The following is a 9,158-nucleotide window of genomic DNA, read 5'->3' as shown; positions in this document are numbered from 1 at the left end:
CTCCCTCTCTCAATTACCCCCTCTCTCTTTCTCTCTTCCCCCAACCATCTCTCTCTCTATCTTTCTCCCTCTACCTCCTCTCTCCCTCTTTCTTTCTCACTTTTTTCTCCCGCGTTACCTCATCAATGAACTCTCTTTTTTTTTCTCTCGCTCTCCCTCTCTCTCTCGCTCAGGTGCTTCCAACCACCTATGTTCATTCTAAGTGTGCAAAATCTCTACGGAGCTATCCTATCTAACCTCACGCAATATAACCAAAGAAAACATTTTTTAATATATGGGAGACTAAAATTTTATAACATTTACGTTTAATTTTATTCCTCCTGAAAGTGGAATAGATACATGTTTGCAATCAAAAGTGCAATGTGGCTGTTTCTAATCTACTTGTACACATCAATGTGTATATATGTGTACGTGCATGCGTACGTGTGTATTTGTGTGTGTGTGTTTGTCTTTCCTTGTTTCACTGTTGTCTGTACCTCCCTTCTCTCTTTGTTATGTAATTTTTGTTTATAAGGAAAAGTATAGCTAGTATGAGGGAAGTGGCTGTATTTTTGCCTTTTTTATTATCAAACTGCCTTCAAGAAATAAAGAAACTATCGGCATCACACTGATAGTGGGCGCACTAACTGGAAGATCATAAAATATACCAGCGCGGGGTTAATATCAAGTAAATACTAATAAAGAAGACAAAGAACGCTAACATCACGTAAATTCTTATCCATATTCGATTCCTGGGGGCTACAAACAATCGCCCAGCAATTATTTCCTCTATAGCTTTTATTCTGGCGAGATAGAACAATGATTCTCATCTGGTCTTTAGAATCACGTTAGTCTACAAGTTTGGCGTATTTCTATACTTGGTCCATGTCCTGAAACCCATACAAATTGGTATTGATGGATGCCTTGTGGTGTCCAATGTGCATTTATAGCGGTTTTAGTCAACTCTATCCTACAATTGCGGCGATATTAGACCCGTTAGCTGGGGGAAGGGGGGATGAAGTTGATGAATAACCCATCGATATTGGTATCCCATCGATATCTCCAAATAAAGCACATAAAACGTGGTACAATAATAAGAATAGAATAAGAATGCAATTTACTAATTTTCACTTCGGTTTGTATGGTAACAATTTGTGTAATGTGTGTAATTGTTAGAGGACGACACTAGAGTTATGTCTGTATGATAGACGTCAATTGTTCCACTTATCGGGTATGAAAATCCAGACGACCCAATCTATGGTCTTAGCAGCCCTCCATCATTACTCGCTGGAGTGTTCCTGCCTTTGAGTAAATTAAAGATTTTGATTGGTCGCGGCACAGTCCAGGCGGAGGCTCCGGGAAGTAAACATGTTTCGGATACTAACATCTCTCCTATGTGCACAGATTGTGAACACTTTCGGTCGTAGGTATCGTACTTATTACTGGCTACGTTAAGTAATGTTATATTTGGTTAGTAAACATCACAAGAAATCCATCGATACCTATTTCGATTGGTTTTATGACGCAGACCTGTTCCAGAAATTTACCTGACGGTGTGAAATTCGACTGTCTCGTAGTGGCATGCACTAAACTTGAATCGGATGCGGGTATTTGGCCATGGCCCCGCAAGAGGAACCGCCATGACGTGGTCTGGGGGTATGAACTCCCCTCTCAATCGAATACACCCTAAATATGGCCCGAGTGTGTGTGTGTGCACTATATACACTATGCATCCCCTTTATCCCATCAGTATGCACTATCTTTGGCTAAAATCCTCACGCATTTTCGAAGGAATCTTCAATACCGCACGCTGCCTCTTCTCTTTATCTTGCTCTCCGATGGTCGTCACTCACGCGCCGATCTTTCTCTATATTTCTCAGCCTTATTTCTTGGTAACGCGAGGAAATCATGGATACTTGAGTCCAAAAGATAAACATAGAAAATACTGGTCTTGTTTTCTCATTTTTATTTTTATTTATTTATAAAGTGATAACGAATACTACCAATGAGGGACGTTAACAGCTATGAAGGGACGAAGGAGAAACAAAAGATGCACTCAAACAGCAGTAAAAACATTAACAGCAACAGAAGAGGAACATGCAAGCAACAGCAAATGGACATTAAAAAGCAGAAAAGAACATTAACAGCAACACCAGCAACAACATAGGGGCATTCAAACACTTATAAAGGTGTGCTTGGAAAGAAGCAAAAGAACATTCACACAGTGTCAGAACAACACTCGAGTTATAACAAAATATTCAAACAGATCATTTAAAACAGCATGGCCTTTGAACAATAACGATATGAGTGAGCTGGAGGAAGTTGCAGACATGCAACCGTATTCTTGGACGTTTTCTGCGTGTCGTGACCATGTCATGTTCATGTTGTGTCCATGTCGTGTTCCTTGTCAGAATGCGGGTAATCTAGATGAAGAGCGTGGGGCCGTTGGTGTCAGATGCTTCAGGTACCACCCTTCTACAGTTAAAAGTAATGTTTTAGATGAATGGCACTTTCCAAACGACAAATTCAATTAGAGAAACTACAATCTATATGTAATTAAACAAAAGATAGTACAATTTTGGTATAAATCAGTTCTTACTGTTTCCTCGTTTAAGAAATTGAACCCATTACACGACTCCGTGTTGTTTCACTCTACGCTCGATCAAAACAACAAAATGAGTGGAGGGATTCGAGTATGAAATAATAGATCTTATTTTTTTGTCTCTTATAATATACATATATGCGTATCTTTAATAAATCATAATATATATTTATTGAATACATTTTTATTCATATCATACTTTAACTGACTACTTTTACCATTCCTTAAATTCACTCTCCACTTCAAAGTCCGCCAAAAAGGCAAAAAGGCAAACAAAAGCATGGATCCATGTTTTCCTAAAATGGTTTGTAATCCAAGACTAGGACAATGATGTTAATAGAATCCATTATAATGTTACTTTCAAATGTAGGGTAAATTTAAATTTATCGCCGCGTTACGAAAACCACAAATTGGGTATCGTATGGTTTCCTCTCAACCTCTACTATTCTATATTAGTGGAATTTAAATGAGAGCCTTGCACCCTAGACCCTCAATCTGGGGGCCCGATTGTAGGGGAGGGCACATAAAGTAGTTCGGGATAATTGCGGGGGTAAAATATGATGAATTCGGCCATATTTCTATGCAAAATCTTAACAATTACTACATAACTTTGTTAGGTTTGAGTTAGCCTAGCCAAAGGTGGGGGGAAAACCCCATCCCCCCTTTTTAAGGCACTTCGTGCTAACTCGTGATACTTCGGTATCACGAATACCTTAACAAGCCTACCTCACTTTGCTTTTTTGAAGTCAGCCTTGCTAAGAGGGAGCTACGCCCCCATGTGGATATCCCCTATTCAGGGCACTTCATGATAATTATGTGCGTAATAGTCTGTAGATGAAATGAACAAATGCCGGTAACCTCACATGCGCCATGATGGATGCCAACAGAGTCTTCGTCTTCACTATTCTCAGGATGACAGCATAGGATCGATGATGACGCGACCATCAATAGAGGGGCACTCGATATTTATCTGTATAACAATGGGGAATACCATCATATGTTAAGAGAAAAATATGGGGCACGGCAGGTAATTCATTGCGGGTGTCCAGGCCACAGCTGTCGCTAGCGTAAATACGTATTCCAGCCACAGTTACTTTCTACAGCTAAATGGTGGTTTCGGGTATCTTGCCCAAGGCATGTTTGCACGAAGTGCCTAAAAAGGTGGGGTCCGGAGGGGGGCAAGCCCACCTCTTGGCTAGGGATTAAGGGGGGCAAAGGCAAAATTAGGAGGGGGGACAAAGGGATTTTTTCAAGCGAATTAATCAAAATAGGGGAAATTAGGTAGGGAGTTTCTAAAAAAAAGAGCCCAGATTGTGGGGTCCGGAGATGCAAGCGACTCATTATTTTCACTATATATGACTTATTCCAGATTGTCACGGAGTTCCCATGTTTGTTCCAATATTTTCCTATATTTTGCACGAAACCTTGCCGCCTATCATACTATCGCTATAATTCCACCTTTTTGTTCATGACATGTACAGGGCGCGCTTAGGGACTTAGAATACGTCATGTACACATGTAGGCGCGCTTAGGGACTTAGAATACGGCTGTTAGAGCGGAGGAATATATACTAAGAGGGAACTGCCCGTTAGATGACTCTGCGGTCACTGGTGTGTCGTCTGTTTGTTTATAATTTTGACAATACACGCGAGGGGACGCAGTTTAACAAGCCACAGATCCAATAAGGATCGGCATGGTAGTGTTTTATGTGGAAAAAGAAAAGGCGACAATTGTTCACTGAAAGCACACTTCTTCCCGAAAGGTACAAGGTGGTAAAGATAAAATCTGTATATTTTCCGCATCAACTGATATTATTTAATGCAATAAAAAATATCACCCGGCTTCAGCTTGAATAGAACCGCCACTGGCAACTTTTATTTTACATTCAGTAAGGTACAAAATCTAATATTTGATATTATCACATGCAAATGTATGCCGTGTCTAAGAAATTGAATATAGCATACATGAAAACAAAGACCTTTCATCAATTAAACAAGTCCCATGTAGTATACGTGCAGTAACCTTCCTGGTGTAGTCAGTGTAATCAGTGTACACCAACTGGTCGCCTTTCAGCTATATTTGCACCTACTGTATACTAGGTATTTGAAATAATAATGTGGTATAAATCAGTATTATATATATAAAATACATGAGACTTATTTCATTGATGAAAAGGTTTTGTTTTCAGATATGCTATATTCAAAAAAGATATCGATGGATTTCTTAACCACTATCATCCATCAGTGAAATTAATGCTGTTGAACCTTGGAGCCACAATCTCGTCCGATAGTAGGGGAGGGCATGAAGTAGATAAGGGAAATTGCGGGGTTAAAAATGAATTCCGGCCATATTTCGTATATATGAATAGTAGAGGTTGAGAGGAATCCATCGATACCACTTTTGTGGTATTTCGTAACGCGGCGTTGTTCGGAAAATTTACCTATTTAGCGACGCGGCGTTGTTCGGAAAATTTACCGTAAATTGTTGTCAGTGGCAATTCCTTGCCGTGGCAAATTGTATCAACTTCTATTCTATCCCAAGTCTTTATGTTAATTCTTTTAGTGCAGGTAATAGATAAAAGCTTAACGAACATCCTACTATGGATGTTTATGCATAAAATATAAAGATTCTATCCTTACCCTATTGCTGCCATTTGTTTTTCCACATCCAACACAACAATATCCATGTATTGGCGCCGTCATCCTTGCTGGAACTATTATCCTTCGGCACACCCCTCACGTGTACGGGGCTCCGTCAAAAATGTAAACAAACAGACGATGTACCAGTGACCGCAGAGTCATCTAACGGGAAACTCTCCAGTTACTAGGCATCGGTCAGATCTCTATTAAAGAGGCAGTTCCTTCTGCATATATTCCTTTAAAGCAGGAGCCCAGGGGATCAGCGTAGCTAAAATCTGAACCAATATTCTCGTGCGGCATGATAAAGTATGCTTATCTTAATGCATACATATGGAAGTCTTTGGAAGTGAAGGCCAAGACTAACTAAACATTTTGTATGGGTATTACCAAACATTATTTTTGATGGGGTGGGCACCTTCTCCAAACGCCCCTCCCCCTAAAGTCATCTCCAAATCATCTCGGAAGCAAACCCATTGACACAAATCGCAAAATGTGTGTCCCATGCCTGTGCTTCTCATGGAAACTGTTGGAATAATTAAAGATTATGATAGAATAAGGATGCTTATCATTTTATATCTACTGTGTATACCTCAGAAGAATACCTCGAGTATAATTTAGTTACCCCATGAGTTCAGTTCAGTTCAGAGATTTGCGAAGGCTTCCCTTCGCCCGGGCTATATGCACGAGGCGGCCCGGCCTCTGCCAGCTAACAGTGCTGACTCATCTGATCATCATAACTGAATGCTTACCGTGGCGGTTGGATTGCCTGAAGGCGCTCCAGTTGCCACGGGGAAAGCAATAGGCATAGCCGCCTTACCAACCCGGCGGCTGTCGTCTCTGGGCCCTGCCTGAGGAAGCGAGTGTGCTCGCATTCCATCAGATAGTGCTCTAAATTGGCGTCCGGCGCGCCACAATGGCTGCAGCGTCACTCATCATGCCCAATGGTGGGTATGATTTGCCACGCACAAGGGTAGCCTAATCTCAGTCTGTGAAGACTGACTTCGGCTCGCCTTGGTATTCTATTAGAGAGTATCAGCGACTCATAGCCTGTGGCGTCTGAGTACCAGCTGGCCGAGGGGGAGGTTCTCGCTTCCTCTCTGTGGCGCTGCAGGGCACCGACCTGCCCTGCAGCCATCAATTTGCGCCTTAGCAGTTCTCGGCTAGGATGCACCACAAGATTACTCAAGGGTTTTTTCCTGCCTTCCTCCGCTAGCCTGTCAGCTACATCGTTCCCTTTAATACAAACATGGCTTGGAATCCAGTTGATGATAATGCGTCTACCCTGATCCAGGATTCTCTGAGCAATAGTGAGAATCGTGGTCAGAAGGTAAACGTTATCAAGGGGCGTGCTATGCTGCAGGCTGTCAATGGCGGCCCTAGAGTCTGTATGTATGACAACATGCCCATCCGTCTGGGCTGCATGGGCTAAGGCTCCCATAATAGCAACAGCCTCTGCTTGGAGCGAGGAGGCATTGTCGGACACCCGCATAGCTTGTGCTACGTCCCTTGCTGCAAAGCCGGTGCCTGCAGTGTTCCTCTCCGCCTCAGCCTTCAAAAGAGACGGAGAGTACTGAGTCTTTCTCCTTGACAGGTTCATGACGGAATACTCTATCAAGGATCTTGCCCACGGCGGGGCTGTGGCATAGTCAGGGTGGGGGAGGTCCATGCCCTTGACCAACAAAGTCTCCTTGAGCTCAATGCGTATCAACACCCTGGCTGTATGAGACAGCCAGGAGTTATTGGCAAAGAGTTCATGGTTCTGTGCAAGCCGACGCTGCACTTTCTGTCTTAGCTGCGAGTCCGACGGGGACTGTAAGAATTTGGCAAGAAACTGAGCCGCCATCTGATCGATCCGGATGTCCAGAGGGAAAAGGTTGGCCTCCAAGAGGAGGTTGTCAACCTTAGCCCATATAGGAGCACCCAGAATGATCCTGGCGGCATCGTTTTGCATGACGTCAAGCTTTTTCCGTAGTCCAGGCTTGGCCGTAATCAGGGCGACGGAGGCGTAGTCCACGATGGGACGGACAGGGTGCACATAGAAGGATCTTAGTACACGGTGCCCAGCCCCTAAGCGCTGCTCTGACAGAGCTCTCATGACAGAGAGTCTTGCCTTGGTCCGTTCTAGGAGGTATTGAACCTCCGAGCGGAAAGTAAGCTTACTGTCAAACCATACACCCAGGTATTGGAAGACGTGAACCCACTCTAGCTCTAACCCTTGGACTCGCAGCCTTTGGTCTCGGACATCCTGTTTCAGCGCCATTGCCTTCGATTTGGCTGCTGAGATCTTAAGCCTGACTCTGCGGCATTCCTCAGACATTAGATCCAGACAACGCTGGGTCTTTCTGATTAAATTCTCATTCTTCCTCCCAACAGAGATAATTGCCAGATCATCTGCATATGAGATGATCTTGCACCCCGCTGGGAGTGGAATGTCGAGGATGCTTAACATGAGGGTGTTAAACAGAGCCGGGCTGAGGACCCCCCCTTGTTGAGTGCCATTCTCCAGGGGTAGATGCCTGGAAAGGTGACCTTGGAACTTCACTCTGGCAGTTCTGTCCCGAAAGTAGTCACCAATCCAGGCAAGCAGTCTGCCCTTGATTCCTTTGCGGATCAGGACCTCTTGAATGGCAAGTGGGCTCGCCAGTTCAAAGGCCTTCTCCAGGTCCAGGAAAACAATGACAGATCTGGTGATGCTGACAGTGCTCAGTAAGGTGGCTATACTGTGAGCAGTGCTCTTACCCCTTGTGAACCCATGTAGGTGTTCATGTGGAGGTCCCAGCTTCCATTGGAGCCGGTTCAGTACCATTCTCTCTGCCGTCTTTCCCAGACAGCTGAGTAGAGAGATGGGGCGTTACCGACCCGGCTCCTTTGGTTTAGGGATGGGAACTATGTCAGCCCTCTTCCAGCACTGTGGTAGTGAGGAAGTTTCCCAGGACTTGTTGATGAAATGCAAGAGTGCAAGCTCACCTTCAAGTCCTAGGTGGGAAATGATGGGGTAGGAGATCCCATCACAACCCGGGGCTGACCGCGAACTGGTCTTATATGTTCGCCTTAGTTCCCTCAGAGAGAACATGGCATCGGCATCATCAGGCTCGACCGCCTTTTCTCTGATGAGGGCATGCCTGCCTGGAAGCAGTTCCTCTTGGCATGCCCTCAACTCTGCTGGTAGACCGGCGCTACTTGTTCTTGCAGAGAACTCGAGTGCCAGTCTCTCTGCCTCCGACCGCGGGTCATGGTGGGTCTTTCTGGGGGCTGAGCGATTTGTGGCCCGTCTGATGCGGTTCCACAGCTCTGTAAGGGAGGACTCACACCACTCCAGCCACTTTTCCTGCTTTACCCTCTTAGCAGTTTCCTGAGCATCCCTGAGAGCCTCTCTCAAAAGAGCGTGGTTCTCAGGGGTTCTCTGTCTGCGGAAGTGTCTTCTGCACATATTGATTCTGTGGTTGACTTCCTTAACCTCATCATTGTAGTACCAGGCGTCTTTAAAACACCTGGACCACGGACGAGTTTTGGGGATGGTCTCTGAGGCTGCCTTGTCTATGGCATTAACTAGTCTTGCCTCAAGTGTATCTACATTATCATTATGTGAGAATTCACTGGTTCTGAGGCACCTGGCCAGGGCCTCCTGGAAAGCTTTCCAGTTGGCCCTGTCCACCTTCCATCGAGGATTGTGCTGGGGCACAGGGGCCGGGCCAGCATCCAAGATGGTGGTGACTATCCCATAGTGATCGCTCATGGCAGTGTTGTCCACAGACCAACGAATCCTCTCGACCAAGGCCGCAGTGACAAAGGTAAGGTCAAGGACCCCCCCGCCAACGTGCGTAGGCTCCTGGTTGTTGAGGAGAGCAATCTCGGGGCATGACTCAAGCACCGCGGCTATGTGATAGCCTGCCGCATCCCGGTTCCGCGTGGGAGCCAGGATGGGGTGGTGGGCATTG

The sequence above is a fragment of the Penaeus japonicus genome, unplaced genomic scaffold (assembly GCF_977035675.1).
Source record: "Penaeus japonicus unplaced genomic scaffold, GWHDUDI00000001_assembly GWHDUDI00000017, whole genome shotgun sequence".
NCBI classification, from domain to species: Eukaryota; Metazoa; Arthropoda; class Malacostraca; order Decapoda; family Penaeidae; genus Penaeus; species Penaeus japonicus.
The sequence above is the reverse complement of the archived record's forward strand: the minus strand, read 5'-3'. Positions refer to the sequence as shown.